Source organism: Meles meles, chromosome 12 (genome assembly GCF_922984935.1).
Source record: "Meles meles chromosome 12, mMelMel3.1 paternal haplotype, whole genome shotgun sequence".
Taxonomy (NCBI): Eukaryota; Metazoa; Chordata; class Mammalia; order Carnivora; family Mustelidae; genus Meles; species Meles meles.
This window is the reverse complement of record NC_060077.1, coordinates 9,019,395-9,042,212: the sequence shown is the minus strand read 5'-3', so window position 1 is coordinate 9,042,212 and position 22,818 is coordinate 9,019,395. Positions and strand designations below refer to the sequence as shown.

At 48.2% G+C, this 22,818-nt stretch overlaps 1 pseudogene; it reads left to right on the top strand.

The window, feature by feature from the left end:
• Positions 1 to 465: 465 nt before the first annotated feature.
• On the top strand, positions 466 to 1,260 carry LOC123954375 (annotated as a pseudogene).
• The last annotated feature ends 21,558 nt before the right edge of the window (positions 1,261 to 22,818 follow it).

Here is a 22,818-nt window from a genome sequence, read left to right as displayed (position 1 = left end):
TGTGTGCCAGGCCCTGAAATAGATACTAGTGTGCAAAATGGACACAGCAAATTAAAGCCTATGACCTCCCAGAGCTTAGAGTCCAGAGGCAGACTTTATGAAGAGGGTGCAGTTAGTGTGGCAGGATCCAGACTGGGTAAAAATTGGGATCGGATATCAGTGCAACCACACCATGACCTTCTCTAGGAATGAAAATTAAAGCAACAACTTTCACTTTGTTTTCTGTGTGGTTTGATTGCCCTGTCACAAGCACACACTGCTTTTCAAGTAATTTCTATTAGGATGTCTTCTCATAAATACTTCTCATGAGAATTTAACTACATACTCATTTTTTGAAAGTCGTCTTGGCAACGTTTATCCAAAAAAAATCATTAAAAGACACATACTCTATGGCTCGGAAATTCTACTTAAATTAATTTATTATGAAGAAATAGGCAGAGCCCTCTTGGCTCCCTGAGCAGCTCCATGGTGGTTGGCAGGAACCAGCGCCTTCATGAGAGGCAGGAAAAAGGGAGCCAAGAAGAAAGTGGTTGATCCATTTTCTAAGAAAGATTGGTACAAACCCGCCAGGTTCAATATAAGAAATATTGGAAAAACACCAGTCACGAGAACTCAAGGAACTAAAATCATTTCTGATGGCTTCCACGGTTGTGTTTTTGAAGTGAGCCTTGTGATTTGCAGAATGTTGAAGTTGCATTTAGAAAATTCAAGCTGATTTTGAGGCTATTCAGGACAAATGCTGCCTAATTTCCATGACATGAATCCTACATGTGACAAAATGTGCTCCATGGCCAACAAAATGGCAGACCATGACTAAAGCTCATGTTGACATCAAGAATACTAATGGTTATTTGCTTCATCTATTTTGTTTTGGCTTTACTACAAAACACAACTTCAGATTTGGAAACCCTCTTGCACTCAGCACCAACAGGTCCACCACATTCGGAAGAAGGTGATGGAAATCATGACAGGTGCAGACAATTGACTTGAAATTAGTGGCCAATAAATTAATTCCATATGGCATTGGAAGACATAGAAAAGGCTGGCAAGTCGATTTATCCACTCCATGATGTCTTTGCTGGGACAATAAAAATGCTGAAGGAACCCAAGTTTGAGTTGGGAAAGCTCATGGAGCTGCATGGCAAAGGGAGTCGTTCTGGACAAGCCACTGGGGATGAGACCAGTGCTGACATTGAATGAGCTGATGAAGTTGAGCCACCAGTCCAAGAATCTGTTGAAAATTCAGACATCTCATGGTGACAGATAACAAATCTTATTTGTGATGTTTAAAAAGTTATGCAGAAATGTATGGGAAGGGGGACATAAAAGGATGTCCACTGCACGGTTATCCAGGAGTGCAAAAAATTTAGAAACAGCTTAAATGTCAGCCATAATAAGTTGGTTAAATACCTATTTAATCACTGGCCATCCATCCATTGGAATCTTGCGTAACAATCAAAAATGATGATTTTTGGTTTCCCCTAATTTTCCAGGAAATGTGTCCTGACATAAGGCTGAGTGTGCAAGAGGGGCCATACAATGGTATATATTGTATAACTCCATTTTAATAAAAAGCATATATATTTATGCATAAAATTATTGGAAGGCTCAACCACAACATATTAATGATGTTATGTCTAGGTAAAGGGATTAACCATATACATATATTTTTTGTTTCTCTTGGCTTGGCTGTGCTCTTTTATTTTTATTTTAAAAACATGGATTACATCAGGAATATAGAGAGCTCCAAGTATATTTTTGTGAAGGTCTTTTGAATACACATTCATTATTGCTCACCTTCACAGTTCTTAGCCTGTTTGTCTTTCACCAGCCTGCTGGGACTGACCAGTCCCCAAACACTGACTGGCTTCTCTTCTCTCCCCTTTGACCAACTACTAGGGATTGGAGATACTCCTGGGTCCCAGAATCAAATAGAGAATACAGGTCAAGTGTTCTCAAGTATACCCCTCGAGCTACCCCCCTACAGCCCCCCTCTACTCTCTGCAGGGAGACTCCACTCTCCAGAGATCCCTTGACCCATTCACCATCTCCAGCAAAAAACTCCTATCTCTGGCTCTAAGAAAAGAGTGAACCAAGGACACTGATTTACTGCCCACCAAGGGCCTGTGCAGAGAGCAAGCTGATGGTGCTTCGCATTTGGGGTGGCTCTTGAAGGATTTGTAGCTCCAACAGAGAAGCTTTTAAGGAGCATAAAGTGAGTTAAGTGATCAGGAATTTTATCCTCTTGAAATAAAAGGAGGTGGGAAGAGGCTGTACCTTTAAACTTGGCCAAAGTCCACCTCACAGTAACAGGACTGTGATGGGCAGATTGGTGTTCTACTGCTGACCTCCAGCAAGAGATGTCCACCTGGACCATTTCCACCTCTTGAGTTCACCAGCATGGCCCTGACTCTGGCTGAGATGGTCTTCTCCCTGTTCCCGTGACTGGCATGACCCCACCAGGATCTCAGTGGCCTGACCCACCCTTCCCCTTCAACGTTCCTCTGAGCTGATCCATGTATCTTCTTGCCAATAAGACATCTGCAGTCACACACTGTGTGTTTGGACTTGATTCTTCAGACAAGGAGGTCTTCGTTTATTCCTTCAAGAGTACTGAATGTGGATGTGGGTTGTCCTGGACCAAGCACTGGGTGTGGTGGAACCATGAACAAAGCCACCTGCTCCTAAAATTGTGGAGTTCACCTTTGAGGCAGGACAGAGATGCTAAGCCAATAAATAAGCAGGGAAGACAATTTCTGGTGATGATAAATGGGGAGAAATAGACACATAAGTTGGTGAGTAATTGAGACTTTGATCCAAAGTCAGGGAAGTCAAACTCGTGCTGGTCCCATTCAACCTCACCAACTCAAGAGTATGTGGGGGGCTTTCTGATGCCCTGGACCACCACACATCATGGGGATGCTCAGGGTCCCAGCTTCTATCTCCATCACCCTCCATATTACAAGTATCTGAGGCAATGAGAGGGGAGGTTGTTCAGAGGGGAAGGTCACCCTGGGACCCAGCAAAGTCCAGGGCCCTGCAGATTAGATCTTCAACATGTCCATGTTGGCTGCTGTTGAAAGGAGGTCCCAGCTGGACCCCACTGGGAAGGATGGCCACTGTGGTCTCCAGCACTCATTAGAGCAGGACTGGACAATTTCATGCTGCTCAGAGCCCACTTAGTTTGTGGATGCACCTTCAGGAAGAGGATGACCCAGGCTCTGGTATCTGTTCAGCCTCTCAAGCTAGTCCTCTCCACTAGGCCCCCTTCTCTCTTTCCGTCCTCAAGTTCTCTCCATCTTTTCCCCTACCTGCCAGCCTGGGCATTCTTTTCTAACTCAGGATATGAGAGCTCACTCTTATTCATAATCAAAACCAAACGTACTGTCTACGACTTGAGTTCCCCATTAAAGGTTGTAGGATTTTGAATTTCGAAAGCCAAGAGGAGATGCCATATTCTTTAATTTTCTGCAATCTCAACTTTTCTCTGAAGGAAGGGGTACCAAGGACCTTGCTTAAATTGGGGGTAGGGAGTGACCAAGTGGGGAAGCAGGCACACTCTGAAGCATCACAATAAACACCAAAATACCACAAAAATATTTCACTTAGTGAAAAAATAAAAGAGCATCTAACAGGCACAGAGTTTGGGACTAGAACACAACGGGCATGTGGACAAGGCCAAAAAGAGGGGCCAGGGAAAAGGAAAAAAGGAGAAGCAGATTGGCCTCCAACTGACAGTCTCGGTCAACAGAAGGGCACTTCAGAACAGAGATCCTGGGACCACAATGGCCAGACCCTCGTCCCTCCATCCAAAGCCAGGGCAGCTCTTAAAGGGGCCGCAGCTGGAGGCTGTGCCCTGGGGCACTGCCCACCTCTTGGGCGAAGGGAAATCTGAATGCGGCACTTCTGGGACTCTCTCACACCTTAAGGAGGGCAGGTAAATGCTACTAAAGAGATCAGCAGAGAGTCAGACCACCTGACTCTTAAGGTTAGCACAACATCCCCGACCAGGAAATCTAAGCAGACGCCAGAAGGCACTGAGAGAGTCAAGGAAGTGTACAGTGTGGTGGTCAAGTTCATGGAACTTGGGGCCGTGTCACCCAAGTTCTGGTCCCACCTCTGCTCCCCTCCAGCTGTGTGGTGTGGATGGATTGTTTTAGCTTCCCCTTTAACAGATCGGGGATAATAATAGAACCGACCCTATAGCTTCATTGGAAGGATTATGGAGAAGTTAATGTTTTAGAAAGCACTTAGAAAATGCCTGGCCAGGAAACACTATTAGGTAAGTGTTAGTAAGTGTCCTGGTAAAAAATGAGGAGAAAGAGCCCTTCAGGCAGAAGGCACAGCCCAGGTAATAACCTGGAGGACGGGATCAGAATAGCACAGAATGGAACCCACATCAGTGGGCTGAAGCCAGCCAAACGGTTGGTTAATCACATTCGACTCGAGCAGTATTTAATTTATTTTTCAGGCACAGATTTTAAGGGAAATAACATTCTCCAGTCCTGCCAAACAGCCCACCAAGATGGACTGTATGATTTTCCTCTAAAATCCGTCCGGATCTTACCCAGATGGACTCAAAGCCGAAAAGCAACGAAAACCACCCTTCTTCCCACAGCCCGCTCTCGTTAAAGCTGCAATTTCTTCCAACATGACAGATGTTGACACACATTCTTGCTGCCACCCATCAGAAAGTCTGGGTACACTCCTGTAATGCCCCCTCCCCATCCCAGATTCTGGTCCTCTCACTCGCCCCACCAAGGCCATGCAGCCTGCGGACCCCGCCAGCTCCTTCCTGCCTCTCTGCCCAGCCCATATGGAATGAGTTGCTCCGTTTTCACTCCTTATCAGAGATGGAAATATCTCCCCCACGTCTTTGTGGAGTTTTTCCGTGTCCGTGAGCTGGACAATGCTTAACTCTTATCATTCCAAAACACTGCCAGCCTTCCGACTCCCAGACCCAAAACACTGGTTTGGCATTGTCAGATCACAAGAAGAAGGGTAGGGAAGGGGATCGCAAAGGGAGGGGGAGATCTAGAGGACGCTTAAAGTACCGGCAGTTCATGCTGAGAATTCAGTTGCTTCCCTCTATAACTTTATAAAGATGTCTTTGAAGTAGCCTCCTTCCATTTTATTAACCTTGAACCTGACCTTGTAGGATAACAGTGATAATAACCAGCACACTTTTAACGCTTCCAGCAACCCACGGAAATAAATAGATGTTCTCATTATTGTCCCATTTTACGAGTGAAGCTCAGAGAGGTCAAGTAACTCTCCCAAGACCACACAGCCATCAAGTGGAGAGCAGACGTGTCTGAGCACATACATTCATCACACGCTCAGCCAGCAGAAGAACATACACGAACATGCCCCCGTGGTCTGGGACGGTCTCTTTACCCCAACCTAGCAAAGTTTACAGACACTACCTGAGATGGGAGAGCAGAGTGGAGGACTCACTCCCCCAAGGGCACACAGTCAGTAAGAGAGCCCAGTAGAGATGGGCCCAGGACTTCTGCAGCACGCCCATTTATTCCCACATTCTTCTTTTTTATATATATATTTTATTTATTTGACAGAGAGAAATCACAAGCAGGCAGAGAGGCAGGCAGAGAGAGAGGAGGAAGCAGGCTCCCCGCTGAGCAGAGAGCCCGATGCGGGGCTCGATCCCAGGACCCTGGGATCATGACCTGAGCCGAAGGCAGCGGCTTAACCCACTGAGCCACCCAGGCGCCCCTATTCCCACATTCTTCTTTAAGAAAGATGGAGCCGAGGACCGGTTATCCCTCAGGGAGAAAGGGATAACATGTTGCAGCTCAGGGCTGGGTTGTGGAGGCGTGTGCTCTGGGTGGTCTGATGTCATCATTTACAAGCTGTGGGATCAGGGACTAGTTGCCTCGACTCTCTGGGCTTCAGTTTTTTCTTACACGGTAAAATGGGGGGTAGCAATAAAAATCTACCTTAAAGGGTCATTGTAGGGTTGACCTGGGATTGCGAAGACAAAGTACCCAGCACAGTGCCTGGTGCATAATATTAGCCTCTACAAATACCAACTCTCATTATACTGATATTAACAATCCATGCCATGGGCTGGTTTACCTCTCAAGACACCCAACAGGAATTTGTGGTGCAGAGCGTTGGACCGAGAGCTGCTGATGTTGCAAAGAATCGGTTCTCAAGAAACGTCTTGCAAGAAATGGGAGCTCGGGGCGCCTGGGTGGCTCCGTCAGTTGGACATCTGCCTTTGACTCAGGTCATGATCCTGGAGTCCTGGGATCCAGTCCCATGTCAGGCTCCCTGCTCGGGGGAGTCTGCTTCTCCCTCTCCCCTTCTCCCCCTGCTTGTGTTTTCTCTCTGTCAAATAAACAAAATCTTAAAAAAAAAAAAAAAAGAAAGAAAGAAAGTGTGACAAGGTCAACGGCAATTTCCGTTATGAATGGGTCCGTGGGAAGTTCTCTCATCACGGTAGCAAGCCACACTATGTGTATCCTGTCTCCCTCACAAGGTGACGAACTGCGTGAGGACAGGGTATGAGCCCAGTATGTCTTTGTAGTGTGCTGTCAGTTGCTTGTGCAAAATCTATGTGTTAAAAAAAAAAATTCTAAGTGTTAATCGTCCACTTCTCTGTATTTCTAGCACTAGAGCCACCCTCTTCCCGTGCCTGTTGACTATAATAGGCTTCTGCGTGGTCTCCCAGAGCCTCCTCCCAACCTCCTGCAATCCAGAATGACGCTAAATGTACAAATGACGTTCTTTCACTCCTTTGTTTAAATTCCCCAGTGGCTTCCCTTTGCATTAACAATAAAATCTAGGGGCTCCTGGGTGGCTCAGTTGGCTAAGTATCTGACTCTTGGTTTTGGCTCAGGTCATGATCAAGCCCTTCATGAGGCTTTGTGTTGAGCACAGAGTCGACTTAAGGTTCTCTCTCTCTGGGGCGCCTGGGTGGCTCAGTGGGTTAAAGCTTCTGCTTTCGGCTCGGGTCGTGATCCCGGGTTCCTGGGATTGAACCTGCATCGGGCTCTCTGCTCAGCAGGGAACCTGCCTCCTCCTCTCTCTCTGCCTGCCTCTCTGCCTACTTGTGATCTCTGTCTGCCAAATAAATAAATAAATAAATAAATATCTTTATTAAAAAAGAAAAAAAAGATTCTCTCTCTGTCTGACTGCCCCTCATTGTGCTCATCTCTCTCTCAAGGAAAAAAAAAGAAAAAAGAAAAAAAAAATCTAACCTCTATACTCTAGCCACCAGGACCCTGTATCCAGTCCCAGCCACCTCTCCAATGTCATCTCCCACCCTCTCCGCCTTTCATTTTGCTCCAATGCACTGCCCTTCTTGCTATTGTTCCAAACACTGCCTCAGGGCCTTTGCACTTACTGTGTCCTCTGCCTAGGATGTGCATTCCCAGATCTACCCACGAATGGATCCTGTCATCATTTATGCCTAAACTCAAATGTCAGCTCCTCAGAGAAGCCTCCTGTGATGGTCATTTCTAGACTAAAATCCCCCTTTTACTTTGTTTCATATTACTCTGTGTAATAGAGTACTCCTTTCCCGAACCAGAATGTAATATCTTTAAGGGCAAAAACCTTCTTTATTCTGGTCACCATTGAATCCCCAGAGCCCCATCCAGTGCCTGGCACACAGTAGGTCCACAAAGTGTTTGTTGAGTGAAATTACAGATGCAGGATTGAGAGCTCCTTGAAAATAGATCCCATATATTCTTCTCCTTTGGCTCCAAAGAGCCCAAAACAGTGCCTAGCACCCAGCAGGTGCCAAATTAGGGCACATCCCTCCCCTTTAAGGGCACAACATGAAAATGACACAAATCGCTTCTGCTCCTACCTCCAGAAGCCAGGTCTCAATCACATCTGTCCAGTGCAAAGGAGTCCGGGAAATATATTGTTATGCCGAGTCACCGCATGTCCAGTGAAAGATTCTAGGACTACGGTGAAATGGAGGAATTAAATAATTAAGACTCTTTGCCACAAGTTGCAATAATTTTTAAAACAATGCAAATATTAATATTAATATTAGTAATAACAGCTGACATCCATTGAGTGCTTAGTCTTGTGCTGGGTACGGTTTTTCTAATTCTTGCAACCATCCCTGGCAGCGGATGCCACTGTTGTCCCTTGTGTCCAGGAAAGGGAACTGAGGCTTAGAAAAGCAAGGACAGCTCACACACAGCTGCACAGCCGGGAAGCGGGGACCACCAAACTGGACCAATTTGGTGAAGAAACTGTTCATGACCCAAAGAAATGGACCATTATTGGTCTCTAAGCACTGGGGAGCCATTGAAGATTTAGAGCGAGGGAAAAAAACTTCTAGTAACAGTCCCTGAGCTCAGGGTGGTATGTGCATTATCTCATTTCAACTTCGGTGCTATTAATCTCCCAGTTTGGCTGCATCTGTTTTGTTTCCTGCTGGACTTCCAGGGCCCGGAATGGTGTCAAGCACACACGCAGATGTTCTGTAGACATCTGTGGATTGTTGAAAAATTGCATTGGAAATTAAATCACTTCATGTGTCGCGACGGTGTCATGAAGGTCTGTCTCCCTCACTCAACTGCAGATTCCATGGAGGGCAGGGCATGGGTCATCCCCAGGCTGCACAGCATTCCCCACCCCCACCCCCCGCCCACGCTCTAACTCAGCTCCTGGAATATAGTAAGTGCTCACTAAATGCCTGTTGAATGAATGAGCGATCATCTTTGTCACAGAGAATGGAGAGGAATCTTTTTAAAGACTTTTTAAAATTTATTTGACAGACAGAGATCACAAGAAGGCAGAGAAGCAGGCAGGGTGGGGAAGCAGGTGCCCCACCGAGCAGAGAGCTTGATGTCGGGCCCGATCCCAGGACCCTGAGATCATGGCCTGAGCCAAAGGCAGAGGCTTAACCCACTGAGCCACCCAGGCACCCCGAGAGGAACCTTTTAAAAATACTGCCAGAGCCTAAGCCTTCTCTGAAATTGGAAACAACATAAAAAGGAAGAATTCAGTTGCTAATGATTCACAGGACTTCTGCCTGCTGGGCTCCAAGCCCATGCTGGATCCTGTTCAGAACTGATGGAACACCACTGGCTGGGAAGGCTGCATAGATCATGAGGTTTCTTGGGTACCAAACCATGTCGTGTGGATTCTGAGGAGTTGGGTGCAAATGAATGTGAAAGGTATGAATTAAAACCCTATGGGATATGAACTGGCTTTGGAATGGAGGAGTCAGCTGCAATATCGGAAACAAACTGCTTTTTAAACTGCCATAAGGCACGGTCTCGAGCTCACCCCATGCTTAGGCTGCTCAGACAGCAGGCGCCTCCGGGTGAGTTGTGGGGATTGGAGGTGGCCACCTGGACTGGGCTGCAGGGCATCTCTGAAAGACTCTGACCACTGATGTCCCAACACAGCAGCAATGACTTCTATACCACCAATGCCTTGGGCACAAACCAGTCCTCGGCATAGACAAGCCAAACCGTTGAGTCAGGAAGGCCAGACTCTGCGCTCAGCAAAATTAAGTTTTGAAGTAGATTTCATGACTTAGTGGGGACACGATGACTTCCGGAGGAGAACACTGGTGATCAGTAGACTGACCGTCATCATCCGTAGCCAGTCAGTCACACCCCCACCCTGTAGGAGTACAGAGAGAAGAAACCATTATTCGCGATGAATACCTCCCCCAACCCAGAAACTCCATGTTCCTGTCTGTGCTTCCTTCTCTGCTTTTCCTCCAAGTCTTTACTGTACATATATGATTCTTTTTGCTGCTGTTCCTATCAGACTTGCCTCCTTCATTTCTTTTCTTAAATCCAGGATAGTCTTTCTAGCCCCCAAACTCTTAGCATCTACTGTTCCCTCTGCCACCAAGGCTTTTCTCTCCAGGTTTGCACAAAACCTGAGGCTTCTTCAGTCCTCCACCCAAATGTCAGTTCACCCCAGGGGGACATCCCTCCGCCTCTTCCCTCCCCAGCTCTGACGATTTCCATCGTAACATTCACCATTGCTGGTAATGATCTATTTCTCCTTTTTGCTTGTTTAATACCTCATTCTCCCACTTATCTGCAAGCTCCTTGGGGAGGCAGCTTGTGTGTTTTATTCATCACTGTAGGACCCCTCTACCTCTCGCACTCACTTTCCACTTAGAAGTCCAGAATCTGCCAGCCAGAGAGGCGGGAATTGAGAGCCTTCAGAGGAAGGCACAGAGACCCAGCCAGTGCTAATAGAGCCAAGAGTCATCCATCACTCTCCTACCCACGACAGCTGGATGGATTAATAATCCTGGTTGGCCTGAAACTAACTGGTAGACCCCTCTGGCATAAGCTCCCCCTCTTCTTATGTAGGAATTCCTGTGGTGGCACAGACTAGAGCTGTCCACCCCATCCTCCAAGCCCTGCTCAGACCTCACCCCCTGCAGAGCACCTTTCTTTCTCTCCCCAGGATCAAGTATGTGCTCCCACCTCAGGATTTCCCAGGTAAATCCGGTCTGTGCCCTACACTGGCAGTGAATCATTCTTGGGCTGGAGGGACCCTGCTGCTCTTGTCTTGAATGCTTCTTTAAATCTCTTTTTGCTTAACTTTCAACATCCGTTCATTCTTTTGCCTTCTGACATTCACTCACTCTCTAGCTGAGGGATCTGATTGAAATCCTCTTCTAGGGGTGCCTGGGTGGCTCAGTCGTTAAGCGTCTGCCTTTGGCTCAGGTCATGGTCCTGGGGTCCAGGAATCGAGCCCCAAATCAGGCTCCCTGCTCGACGGAGGGCTTGCTTCTCCCTCTCCCCCTCCCCTGCTTGTGCTCCCTCTCTCTCTGTGTCTCTCTCTGTCAAATAAATAAAATCTTTAAAAACAAAAAAGAAATCCTCTTCTACTCAAAACCTCCAGGGATTTCCAGCTCACTCAGGGTAAAATCTAGAGTCCTAATCACAATCCTTAGCCTCCATGGGTGCAGCTCCATGCTGAAAACTCCTCCTTGGCTCCCCCTGTTTTCACACTCCTTCCCTCCACTCCAGGAATACTGGCCTCTACTACTCCTCCAGCATGCAAGCCACACTCCTGCCCCAGGGCCTTTGCACTTGCCATTTGCTCTGCCTGGTATGCTCTGCTCCAGGTATCTGGGTGGCCCATTTACTTCATTCCTTCAGGTCTTTGCTCACATTCACCTTCCTAAGGGTCTGCCCTTGACTGCACCATGTCACCCTCGATTTTCCTTACTCTTCTGTTCTCTGTTTTCTGTAACTACTGATTTCTTAGGGACTTACTGGTTTCCTTACTGTGGAGGAAGGAGAGGAACAGTTACTGGACGTAAGCCAGCAGTCTAACACAGCCGTTATTCAAAGGAAAATCGAGGAGCTGCTAGCTGAAGAAGGGAGGCCCTCAAAACCAAGACAGCCCACCAGCAGCACCTGCTCTGTTCAAAGTGCTCTTGGTTTGCAGTTTCCTACAGGACGCCCTTCTTATTAAATTAATTAAGGGAACTGCTCTGGCCTGGATATGCCTCCTGCCACACATTACACTGTTCTCTAACCCAAGCTTCATTCCCAGATGTTTGCTGTTTGGGTGGGATGGTCAGTCAAGGTGCCCTGTGATTTCTGGACAAAGAGTGGCCTTGGGAACCAAGACAAAGCCACGAGAGCCGCTGTCTTCCACAAACTGAACCATGACTCCAGGCAAACTCCAGAGATACTGTAGGTTCTGTTCCAGACCACCACAAAAAAAGCAAATATCACAATAAAGTGCATCAAGTGTGTTTTTTCGTTTCCCAGTGCACAGAGAAGTTAAGTTTATGTTGCAGTCTCTTAAGTGTCTGATAGCATTTTGCCTAAAAAACAAGGGACAGAACTTTAACTTAAAAATACTTCCTTGCAAAACAAACAAACAAACAACAACAACAACAACAACAACAAAAACAACCAGACCAAACCCTTTCTTCCTAAAAAATGCTAACCATTATCTGAGCTTTCAGTGAGTCATAATCACCAATCACAGATCACCTCACCAAATATAATAATAATGAAAAGGTTTGACATAGTGCAAGAATGATCCAAAAGTGACACGGAGACATGAAGCAAACAAATGCTGTTGGAAAAATGGTGCCAGTGCATTCCTGATGCAGGCCTGCCACAAACCTTCAATTCGTAAAACAAACAAACAAACAAAACACAAAAACCAAAAGCGCATGAACTGCAAAACTCCATAAAGCAAAGCCCGCTAATATGAGCTTATGCCTGTAGGAGAGATACATACGGGAAGTAGTTGGAACCGATTTATCTCCAAGGCTGAACCCTAAGAAGACTGCCTTATTAGTTCTTGCTACCTAAGATACTGGAAGTTTCCGCTTTCTGTTTGTTCCTGGTCTGTGGTTCGGGTTTTCCTTCACGTCGCGGGAATGGCCTGTGTCCTTGTAAAAACTGGTTAGGTTCGCCTGAGTCGCTGATGGATGGAGTGCTCTCTACGTACTTAGTCATTTGACGCCTTTTGAGTTGCTGCGCAATTTACTTTATCTCCTCCAGAAGACAAACCCACCCAGCCAGTGAGTCCGAGAGCAAGGATTTAACATAAGTCATCGATGAGACCAAGAGAGGAGGTGGTGTCACCAAAGCCCAGTCGCTGGGGCTGCCCAGGGGGAGTTGGGACCTTGACGGGACCCTGGGAAAGCAAGAGCCATCCATGGAAGACATACAGCCACTGCCCAGAGAGGTCCCTTAAGTCAGAGAGAGCACAGAGTGTGGGAGAATGACCTTAGCATCTCCCATCACCCCATCCTCCCATCCTCCCGTGTCCCTCCCACGGGAGGTTCCCATGGGCTGAACCTAGCCAGAGGCGAGGGACACTGGGAATTGTAGTTTGTGGCAATCAGTCATCTGCTACCAGGAGCGGTTGGCACAAAAGGGGTGAGGGGTCCCTCTGTCTGACCTATCTCCCTTAACGCCCTCATTGCTTTCCAACATGGCGTCCAAAGGGGCAAACTGGGAGGAGGGAAGAAACGGACACGTTCTGCCATTGCGCTGCCCAGCCCATCCTGCCTCCCTCCAGAGAGCCTCCATGTGGCTCTTTTTATGGTCTTCAGTCCGGGCCCATGGCCTGGCCACCGCTCCCCTCTTTCTATTCCCATAAAGTCCCCTAGGCCTGCTGGTAACCAGAGGCCCAGCTTTGGCTGGGACCCAACTAACTAGACGAGCCTTGACTCCACTCAGAGCTCTGGGCAGTGCCCAGGCAGCAGAGCCAAGGTCTGTTCCTGTCTGGAGTTTGATGAATTCTCTAACAGTTCCTTCTACCCTCAGAATTAAAAACTAATGTTTGTGCAGCCCGGCCCATTAGCGTGCTTCCCTGGTGACGGAGCCCCTCCACCTCCCCGCCGCAGGCCTGCCTTCCCGCCTTCCAGCCAGAGCTCTTGCTAACATGCTCTCTGAAAGTCATTTTTGGACCTGAAATGAGGAAGTGGGGCCAAAGCTCACTTTGTGGAAAGATTTTATTTCCATCTGAGTCCACTTCAAGGAACGGCGAGGGATTAGTTTTGTTAGCTTTTTACCTCCAAAAAAAAATCACAGGGCCTTCTCGAAGCAGATTTATGGAATGGCTCAGCAATCACATTTCAGACTATGGAGACCAGGAGCCATTTCTTTGGGGATGACTCCAAATTGGCTGGCACTACGCAGAACAGGCTAAATGGAAAACATGCAGCAAGGCTGGCTAGGCGCGCTCTGTTCCACGGCAGGGTTACAGAACCCGGTGGAAGGCCCCAGGGGCCCAGCTGCTTCCCCAGATGCTGGTCGAAGACAATCCGAGGAGCTCACTCGACCCCAGGTACGAGACAGAGGAGGCTAGTGCCAATGGCGGAGTTTCTCCCCAATTATCTGAGACCAGTGGCTCCCAAACTTGAGGGTGCACTCAGTCCTCCGTGTGTCCTGTTGAAACGGATCAGGATGCTGATTCAGCAGGTGTGGGGTGCACTCTGACTTGCCGTGTGCCGAACAGTCTCCACCTGCTGCTGCTGCTGCTGCTGGTGTTGCTGGTCCCGGAAACACACCTGGAATAGCAGGGACCTAGACTGTGGTATACAGAGTGGGGTTCGTGCAGTCATCCTTTGGGATTTGGGAGAGGGAGTATATCAGAACTTCTATTAATTCTCATATTGTAGCTCACCCCTCTCATTTCTAATCTTTGCACATAGAGTATTTATAATACATTAACCTAATAGTACATGAGCATATGTATGTGTGTGTATATGCTATCTATGTGGAGATGTATGGATATATATTTATATATAGTATACGGAGATAGATAGATAGATAGATAGATCTGCTCAAGGCTCTTTTTGACTTATGAATTAAAAGGAACCTCATTCGTTTTAGGCATCTTGGCTCTGCCAGTCTCCCCAAAGTTCATATCTGATGGGTTCCAAAGAAAACTTGACCGGGGCCCAGAGAAGCCAGAACACGTGCTTTGTCAACAATGGAGTCAAAGGAGACGTTCCCCAGGGGTTTTTGCTGGAACTGCTGTTTCTGAGACCTTTGCCGTATATATATATATTATACATTTAAATAGCCCACCCTCACTTTTTTAGATGGACGGGAATACATAATTAAAAAAGAGTACACTTCCTCAGACTTCAGAATTCAGACTTACAGAGAGAATCTTTTCACTCACTCTCTCTCTCTCTTTTTATAGAGAGAGAAAGAGAGAGCAAACAAGCAGGGGCAGGAGAGGCAGAGGGAGAGGGAAAGAGGGAATCTTAGGCAGACCCCACACTTAGCACAGAGCCCAACACGGTGCTCAATCCCACAACCCTGAGATCACGACCTGAGCCAAAACCAAGATTCGGACCCATAACCAACTGAGCCACCCAGGCGCCCTGAGAGGATCTCTATAATACATGAACATCTTCTCCAAGTTTTGCCCATAATCCAAAGCTACTTCTACATGAATGGGACCTACTCATTGAGGATCCATTACGTGCCACAAACGGTGCTGGGCATTTTAGCCCGTTTCCCTGTCAGGTGGAGAGTATCACGTTTATTTTACAGGTAAAGAAACTGGGGTACAGACAGGGAACGTAACTCACCCCTGCTCCTTCATCTAACTGCCAGCAGAGATTCAAACTGTCGGAATGCCAACAGTTTGAGCAGAGGTTCCCCAGTTTGAGCCAAATAGAGCAAATGTGAGCTAAGGCAATATGCTGTCCTTCCAGCTGGCCATGGCTAAGCAGGGCTGCTGGGACAGCCTCCAGGGTGGTGCCTGGGTGCCAACTCCCTGACCCCATCATTCTGACTAAACAGCTTGTAGGACCCGTCCTTCTCACACCCACAGCAGCTTCTCGGGGGCCCATTGGCGGAATTTGCAAAACAGCTGTGTACGGAGATTCGCCATCTCTCGTGGCTATCTCAAGGTCTTGGGAGATCGAGGCCATGGACAGTGAGTGCTTGGAGGTCTGGGTTCCTGTCCAGTCTGTTTTCTTCCAGGAATAAATTCCCCTTTTCCTCTAAGAACTGGCTCAGTGGCACACAGTGGGCTCAACTTTTTATGTGCATTACACATAAATGTAATGTCCACAGAAACTGTAAGAAGATGCTGGTACTCTCCCCGTGAACTGATCAGCAAACTGAGACTTGAACAGGTAAGTGACATATCCAGGGGACCCAACTTTAGAGCGGGAGTTGATTCTAGGCGGATCTGATTCAAAGCACGGGTTTTGAAAGCATATGCGTTCAGTCTTCCCATGAGATTCTTAGCCCTTCCTTAGCCCCACGTCATACGGTGGTTAATAGGTTCATTACTCTGACGCCCAGCTGGGTTTGAGGAAAGAGGAAGGACCTGTCACACCTCAACTCTGCTTACTTACCTGGGACTCAGGCAGGTGCCAGCCAAGGTCTCAGATGAAACAGTTCCAGCAAAATCCCCCGGGGGACGTCTCTGTTGGCCCCACTGTTGACAAAGCACGTGTTCTGGCTTCCCTGGGCCCCGGTCAAGTTTTCTTTGGAACCCATCAGATGTGAACTTTGGGGAGACTGGCGGAGCCAAGGTGCCTAAAGCTGGTGAGGTTATTTTTAAGTCATAAGTCAAAAAGAGCCTGGAGCAAAAAGGTTCTCACCTGCCACAGAATTGAGCTTGGGTGACTCCCTCTGCTAAGGATGCCCGGGGAGGTTCTGGGGCTGCTCAGACATGGAGAGGTATGCATGTGTGTGTGTGTCTGTGTGTGTGTGAACATGTTTGAGTGTGTGAAGGTGGACACATTTGAGTGTGCATATGAGAGAGTGTGTGAGAGTGTTTGTGTTTAAATGTAGGTCGTTGGGAAATCTGTGTTCACAGTTCAGGGTGAAAGAAGCACCAAGTCTCCTTCACACCCTTAGGAGATGTGATCGGTCTCCTGCACACACTTGAACGTGCGACACCCTCCTCTGGGGACGTCCTAAGGTGTACGTGCTAACTGTGACAACGGGAGCAGTTACTATCACCAGTCCCAAAGGAGTAAAAAGAGGGAATATCATCAGAGCCCAGAGAGAAAGCGAGAGAAGGGGAAAGGAAGGCTCCTGATGAAAGCAGAGGCTTTGGGTCTAGACGCCTCCAGCCCTTGCCACCTGGCTGGGAAGGAGCCCAGGAAAGAGACTCCAAAGGCGCTGTCCTCCATCCTTTGCATCTCCTACGGGGGTCTACCGTCATCTGAATTCAGCTGGAAGCCAGAGACGTGGGGTCCCCTGATGGAGTCTACACAGCTCAGTTGTTTAGGGAGCACAGGGTAGAGGGTGGGCTGGAGGAACCCAGGAAGACTCCTGGCATGGAAACCTAGTAGAACGACATAACCAATGGAATTGCATTCTGCCGCCTGTCAGAGAGACGCGAAATAAGCAAGAAAGAGGTTTGTCTTCTCTCGTAGAAAAATACTCAGGGGCTGCCAGGGCCACCTCACCGCGTTACCGCCCACACCCCCATGTGCAGCAGCATCTGTGCGTAGTGTCCCCTAGAGTTGAGCAACCAGGGCTGAGAGGCAACCCCGTGACGTCATCAGTACCTCTGGCTGGAGTCCTTCTGCTTTCCCATCCTTAGCACTGCCTTTCATTCTCATGGTTGCGCCCATGATCACAGGTGGCCCAGGGAGCTCCCGCCATCATACTGGGAAGGGAAAGGGACAAAAGAAGGACAAGCACTCTCTAGAAGCGCCACCCACTAACTTCCGCTTACATTCATCTCGTTGACACTCCTGTATGCATGGGATGCTTCCAAGATCACTTCTTTTTGACCCGGCATCATGCTGCTTCCAGCAGCCAGGGGACTTTTACCGGAGAATCAAGAGAAAATGATGATTGGCCCTGCCATGGTGAAGGACGGATTGGGAGTCAGAAGCCCCAGGTTCTGGTCTCCACTTGGACTCTAGCTGACCAGGCGATCTGGGGCAACACACTGTTGATTCTGTGTCTCCCACGACAGCTTCCTTCCCCATTCTCTTCTACCTCGTGCCCAACTACTTGTAGGTCCTGGCATATTCCTGGGAAGTTTCATTCCACCACTGCCCATCCCCTTGGTGTGGAAGAGATGCAAGAAAGGAGAAGGAGGTCTTCGCCTTCAGTCTTCTCTGGCAATAGGCAATACAATTGGATACTTACACCAACTAGCAACAGACAGATTTTGCATCTGAGTGCAGGCGCCATTCTTATTAGCTGCGTAGCCTCGGGCAAGTCTGTTCCATTTCTCTGCATCTCATTTTCCTCCTCTGTAAAGTGAGGCTGACAAAATTCTCACCTTGTAGAACTGTGGGAGAATGGAATGTGTAAAACTCTGAGTACATGACCAGAACACGTGGAATGATAGTTTGGAGTGTTATAGAGTGGCCATCCCACCTTCCTGCCAGGAACACGTGTGGCTGGCACTGAGAATTGCAGTGAGAAAGAAGGGGATCCCCTCACTGCCTAACAGGATGCTGGAAAGTGTGAACAGCGGCAGTAGCCAGTGAGTTGTGAGGCTTCTCATGTCCTGTTGGACAAGTGAAGGGGAGAAACATTTTCTGACCTGGAATGTGGAGCCTGTGTATTGAAATGTCCCCAGATGCTCTGAAAAATATAAATGCATGTTTATTACAGAAACATTTTCCACATTTTTTTTTTAAGATTTTATTTATCCATTTGACAGACAGAGATCACAAGCAGGTAGAGAGGCAGGCAGAGAGAGAGAAAGAGAGGAGGAAGCAGGCTCCCTGCTGAGCAGAGAGCCTGACGTGGGGCTTGATCCCAGGACCCTGGGATCATGACCTGAGCCAAATGCAGAGGCTTTAACCCACTGAGCCACCCAGGCGCCCCTCCAAGTTTTTTTTTTAACTACAGGACTTGTCAGAGCCTTTCATATGTTAATGATATTTCTAAATCTTCCATGGCGGAGAGGGGGTATCACATACAGTGTGCTAGATGTATTTGCCTAACAACCCTCTTTTTCTAATAGTAACAACAAAAGCAGTAATAGTAATAGCAATGATATTTATGTACTTACAATGTGTTTGATCTCATGCTAAATGTTACACATTGTGTATCAGTCAGCTATCATGGAAATGATGTCGCATAATGAACAGCCCCTCAAATCTCTCTAGCTTCCATAATCAACATTCTTTTGCACTCATTGGCCTGTGATGAGCTCCTCTACCTCTGTGTCTCTAACTCTAGGACCCCAGTAAAAGCTTCATCAACTACCCATGGGTTGCTAGTCTCATGGTTCCAGACTGAGGCACATAAGAACAAACCAAAATTATATATAAGCACATTTAAAGTCTTGGATGGAGCACATGTTATGACCATTGGCCAAAATAAGCCACATGGCTGCACCTGTCATCAGTGGAATAAGGATGCAGATCCCCAGCACAGTAAGCCATAGCAAGGGTAGAGAAGAAAGAAAGGAATCCAAGCAAACAGTACAGTCTATAGCTCCTGTCTGTGTGCACTACCTCTAATTCTCACGACAGCTCTAAGCAATATTTTATTATTTGATAGGTTAAAAAAACTCAAAACGAGTCATCCTTTGACAAGGGGGAAGAAAGACAAGAACGAAAGCTCAGAGGTTAAACAACTTGTTGGAGTTCACACTGTTCTCTGTGTCAGATGTAGGACTCAAACTCTCTGAATGCTGGCCCGGGCTCTTAACCTTTGGGCCACTAGAGATATCTCACTGGACTTTAATGTTCCTTCATGTCACATTTCCCGTAGTACTTCTGCCGCATTCACTCATATTTACTTTCGATGCAATGAAATGTTTTATGATGCTGTGGCCTGGAAGCTCACCTATAAGCCCACCGCCTTTATGTAAATACTTAGATTATAAATATTACATGAGCCCTGTTCCTAATTTACTACAAGAGACAAGGTTGTCTCCCATAAGGAGAAATTGTACTCAGCGATGAAACAAGGAAATGGGAATTTACGGATGCAGCGGATACCATGGGGATTTCACCCATATGCTCTCAGCACACAGCCTTCCTGTGCATTTGAATGCATTCCTAGTGTCAGCATTTGCAATTTCCCTGAGTGCTCCCCCTGACCCAGCTGTCCTGGGAGTTGGCACCTCCAGAAGCAGCCCTCAGACAGTGACAGATCAGATTTGGAGGACACATACCCCAGCTTTGGTCCCTCGGGTGGACAACTCCACAGGATGTTCTGTGTTGTCTCTCAGAGTTCCCCTGGAGAACTGAGCCTCAGTTTCCCCAGCAGCAACACGCCTACAAACACATTCTGGGACTGGCTGCCTTCTTTCCAGTTTCTCAGCACCTCCAAAAGCAGAACAAGACAAAACAAAGATCCCTCGCACTCAGATTCTTATTTACTCCTGGGGGTGATTCTACCTAAGACAAGAGATGTATATGGTTAACAACAACAACAACAAAACCAGTTGGCATGCTCTACCTCCTTGGTAACCCCTTGCATATTTTCACACATTTATCGTGAAAACTTTTACACTCTTCAGGGAGGGATCCCAGAGACTCTGACACAAGCTATGGACGCCTCAAGAGAAAAATGCACGTTTGCACCCTGCGCACCTTCTGAAACTCTGTGAGCCCCAGGTGGATGCACTCGACAGGGACACAGGAAGCCACGTGCAAGCCAGCCTCTGGGGACGAGGGAGCCCAGAGCTTCAGCTCAGCCGGAAGCAGGTGCTGGCAAAACGCTGCGCTCATGCTCCCTTCGCCTCTGGCTTAGCTGAGTTTGAAAGCCTCATCCTTCACCGCTCCAAAAACTAGACTCAGCAAAACCCAGGCGAGGAGCCGCTGTCGGAAATGCCTCCTTCTGTGACGGGGAGGGCGCTCCGGGTTGTTTAGGCTGCTTATCTGCTGGCCCCGTGTTCACCTCGCCCGCAGTTCCCCGACGCCTCGCCTTCCACGGCGTCACTGCGGACTTCAAAGGCTCCTCCACCCTTGGAAGGGACGCGGGCCCGGGTGGGGGGATGCTGGGGGCTCTTGGCAAGGAAGAGGGCCCCGTCGCAGAGGCCAGGGTGTCTCCTGCCGGCGAGGGGCCAGCCCCCCGGGTGTGCCCCATATGTGTCCCTCTGCCCCCCCACCAGGAGGGCCCTCTCTCTTTAGGGTGGATCCCCGTGCCCCACGGTGGTTATCCCAGCTCGGCCATTTGACAAGAACTGGGGGGACGGGCTTTGAGCGCAGGCAGTCTGGCTGGAACTGGAATCCAGGTCTCGGTAGAGAACACCTTTACTTCTCTGGTGCTGACTGCGCTCATCCGTACCCTAAAGAAACAGAATCCAGGGTGGGAAAGCGACAGACAAGCGCCCCATGAGCACACAGCATGCAGGAGATGCTCCAGGCCTGCAAACTGTTACGACCGCATCCCCCAGAGCACCTTGGCTGATTTCCCTCCCTCACCTTGATCCCATTTTTATGTTTTCCTCTCCTTGCTTTGCGAACCAGAGCAGATAATTCATCTTGCTCCCCACCAAATCCTCCCTTGCTGGAAATATTCTCCTGGGGTTTCCGCAGAGAGCCAGACTACCACCTGGAGTGATCCCGTGGCCCCTGTGTGAGGCGGTGAGATCTTTCTTTATGGGAAAGGCAGCCCTGGCCCCCAAAACAGTGCAAGTGTTTTAGGTGCTCAGTCCGCCCAGAACAATATCCTTCTATGGAGGCTGCGTCATAAATATCTAACTGGCTTATCCTTGGCTAGGAAATGGTCTGCAGAGCCAAGAGATCGCTTTCCACCCTCTTCTTTATGGGGAAGACTTTTGAATCCCACTCTTTGGGTCTGTAAAGCGCATTACTGACACGGAAGCTGGGTGGGTTTCCCTTTAGCCAGTCACCTCATCGTTCAGTGCCTCAGTGTCCTCATCTGAAATTACAGCTGGACCCACTGCTCCTGATTATGAGCGCTAATAATAAGACCATACCTATCACTAATAATAGTTAATAATAATACTGCAAGTAACAGCAAATCTCAGTCGCTGATGTTCCAGGCGCCATGCTGAGTATCTTGCCTCATTCGAATCTCCAATAACCCCATGAGATGTGGGTCATCATGACCATCCCCATTTCTCAGATGGGGTGACAGAGATCCAGGCAGGTGGCATAAATCTAATCGAGGTTCTGTGGTGGTAAGGGGTGGAACCAGGATTTGAACTTGGGTCAGTGGAATTCAAAACCTTAATCACCCCAGCAAACCACTGCTCAGAATGGTTCCTGTAGTGATGGAGAATCCAACAAGAAAAACCCCTAGAGCAGGACCAGCACAACTAGGTGGGGTGGGGTTGGTCTTTTCCTTCTATTATTTTTTTTTATAAGATCCGATTACCCTAGTAACTCCCAGCCCCTGCAGCCCAAACAGGCGGTAACTAGGACTCAGTGCTTATTATCGTCAGCCTCACCCAAGAACTAATAATCTAGCATCTGCGCCTTTCTATGACCTTCCAGTCCCTTGGAGCTATGAGCAAGCTCATGCCCCTATAAAAACAGAGAAGGCACACTGGTTTTAAAGTAGCTGTCTTCATTATCTGGAGGCAAGGAAAAGCTTATGGGAGCCCTCTTGGGATCCAGCCTGGGTTGGCCGTGTTGTGAAAGACCCTGGGGGTGAGCAGTGGGTAAGTTCACTCTCTTCCTCCTAGTGCAGGGTGGGCACCGGCTGCCTCTGACCTTGGCTCCGGTGCTGATGTGTCTCCAAGGTCCTCTGGGAAGCTACAGCCTGGCCTCTGGAAGAACCAGATGACAGAGCTTCAGTTGTCCATCTGGAAAGAGCTCCCAGAGCCCCTGCTGGGCAGATCCGATTCCGTGTGCTCTTGGGCTGGTTAGTGAAGTCTCTACCCTTAATCTGCTCAGCTTGGGGTCGGGACCCAGATTCCTTCATCTTTCTCTCCTACAAGGAAGACATGGCAAATGAGTGGCCTTGCAACCAGAAGTCTCGGCCAGACCTTGACATACATGCCTCCTCTCAACATCAAATCTGAACCCAGTGGCGACCTCCTCCAAGAAGCCTTCCCTGACCACTGACCTAGAGTAGGCTCTGTTACATCACCCGGTTGACTTCCTTCCCACTAGGAGAAATCACCTTCTCTGTTTAGTTGCTGGATGGCTTCTTGCCCATTCCCCCTCACTAGAATATAAGCCTCAAGAGGGCGGATTCTTTTCCTGCCTTATTTATGTCTGTGTTTCCAGAATCTAGAACAACACTTGGCTTGTAAATAAAATTTGTTGAATGAATGAAAGTATGAATTCAACAAATGAATAAATGACCCAACAAGGGTTGGAGGATAATCACCTGTTTCGGTTTGATGTTTGAGAAGAGAGGGAGGGCTGGTGAAGGCAAAACCGGACAGACAAGCCAGCAGTTCCGTGGGTTTCTAGAACCCTCCTTGCTTCCTTGCACTCAC